Below are 2,253 nucleotides of genomic sequence, written 5' to 3'. Positions count from 1 at the left end.
GACTCTTTGGAATAGAATGTTTATTAAAACTTTTGCCATGTGTTCCTTGCTTAATATTGTTTATGTTGGTTATAATTTTATACTTGATATCTGTTCCCATTGTATATAGTTTTGTATTGGGTTTCGATTAATCTTATTTAGACAAAAGGAGGAGGTGATGGGGAAGCTTTGTTAATCAATTATCTTCAAGAGGTGGGACCAAATTAGGGTGTGCCTTTCTGGGACCTGGACAAAAGCAGGTACACGGCCCTGGTGCTCTCTCTCTCTGGTTCCCTCACAGCACAGCTGAGCTTGGACTTCTTGTTCCTGTTTTGTGAATTTTTCCGCTTATAATAAATAGAAATATAATTGTTTTATCTTTTAGCTAGCCTAGTTACTTTCCGAATCGAGCTAACTTCTACATTTCCCTCCTCTCCTCTCTTCTCCTCTGTTTCCCCTCTTTTCTCCCCACTCAGAAGAAAGGAGTTCAGGGCTTATTTTGGGACCAGAGAAGGAATAATGAGTACTATATGTAGAGAGTTTTACCAGGTATGGTGGCATATATCTTTAGGTGAATGCCAGCCTGGTCTACAGAGTGAGTTCCAGGACAGAAGAGCTATACAGTAAAACTCTATCTTGAAAAACCAAAACCAAACCAACATAAACTACAAGAGAACTTGCTTAGACCATAAGAAGCAGTGAGGAAGTGGTTCCCAGGAAATCATCTAAGTGCAGTCTTGCGGATGCCAATACAAAATGTGCTTGTGGCAGTTTATCAAGAATCTCTGAGGAATTCCTTTTCATGTCACCTTCTAGGTAGGTCTGTGTCAAGATGGATCTGAACATCTTCCCAGCCACCAGGTTTCAGAACCTTATTGAAGTGGATGATGAGCACACGGTTTGTACTTTCTGTGGGAAGCGTATGGCCACAGCAGTATCTGCAGATGCTCTTGGTGAGGAGTAGAAGGGTGTGTGGTCCAATCAGTGGTGGGAAGGTCAAACAAGATTTTCCCATGAAGCAAGGTGTCTTGCATAGCAGAGTTCTCTTGCTGTTGAATATAGGGCATTCTTGTTATAGACCAAGGAGAACTGGAGAGAGGAAGAATATGTCTGTTTGAGTATGTGTTGTGGATGCTAGTCTGTGCTGCGAAATTTTCCTTCTGTACACTCTGAATATGTATTACTCTCATTGGTTAATAAAGAAGCTGATTGGCCTATAGGAAGGCAGGATAAAGTTAGGTGGGACAATCAAACTGAGGATGCTGGGATGAAGAGTTAGAGAGTTGTTGGCAGATGCAGAGAGAGCAAGATGGGCATACCATATTGAGAAAAGGCACCAAGCCATCTGGTAAAGCATAAATAAGATAAATGGGTCAATTTAAGTACAAGAGTTAGGTAGTAACAAGTTAAGCATTTATGATTTATATTAAGTCTCCCAGTCAATTATTTGGGAAGTAGCTGCTGGATATTTGGGAGTAGATGGTCAGGACAGGAAAGCTTCTGCTGATAATTCTGAGTGTTCTCAACTTGGTTATTGCAAACACAGGAGAGAAGGATATTTCTGGACTGACAGATATTACTGTGCCTCAAGTTGAGACCACCAAGAGTTAGCCGGATCCAAAGGCTTTCAATCTCTCTAAAGAAAATGATGTCCTCCAACATGCTGTCAGAAAGCCCTTAAATAAAGAAGATGATATGCCCAGGGCCGAAGCCCCCAAGATCCAGCATCTGTTACTCCACATGCTCTGTGACTCAAATGCTGACTTATTGCTCTGAAGAAACAACACGCTAAGGTAAACAAGGAGCAGACTGAGCATGTTAAACTTTGGGCCATGAGAAAGAAGGAAGCCAAAGAAAAACACCAGAGTTCGGTAGCCGAGAAACATAGGCTAACCTTACTGAAATGAAAGCCTCTACTTCTAAGTCTGAATCTAGTCAAAAATAAGCCTATAAGAGTAGCAAATAAATGACCAGACCTTGATAAGGGTGTTTTACTGAAAACAATGCCTACATATTTCAGTGAACGCAGAGAAATAGAGATGGTGCCTGACTAGAAGCTTCGCCCCCTACTGACTAACACTCACGGTGCTGGAAGGTAATCCACACACTCCCGGAGGAGAAAGATAGTCATCAATATCTCCCAGCTACAGCCCCTGTGACCTACAACAGTCATCCTGACCTGCAAGATAAACTAGAGCAATAATAGCACAAATGTTTTGGCAGTAACCAGCCACTTTCTGATTGAATTTAAGGCCCACACCGTGAGATGGAAGC

The 2,253-nt window shown here is 41.8% G+C and overlaps 1 pseudogene; it reads left to right on the top strand.

The window, feature by feature from the left end:
• Positions 1 to 811: 811 nt before the first annotated feature.
• LOC106143906 lies at positions 812 to 1,924 on the top strand (annotated as a pseudogene).
• Positions 1,925 to 2,253: the final 329 nt, after the last annotated feature.

This window comes from Microtus ochrogaster, chromosome 1 (genome assembly GCF_000317375.1).
Source record: "Microtus ochrogaster isolate Prairie Vole_2 chromosome 1, MicOch1.0, whole genome shotgun sequence".
NCBI lineage: Eukaryota > Metazoa > Chordata > Mammalia > Rodentia > Cricetidae > Microtus > Microtus ochrogaster.
This window is presented reverse-complemented; position numbering and strand designations above follow the sequence as displayed.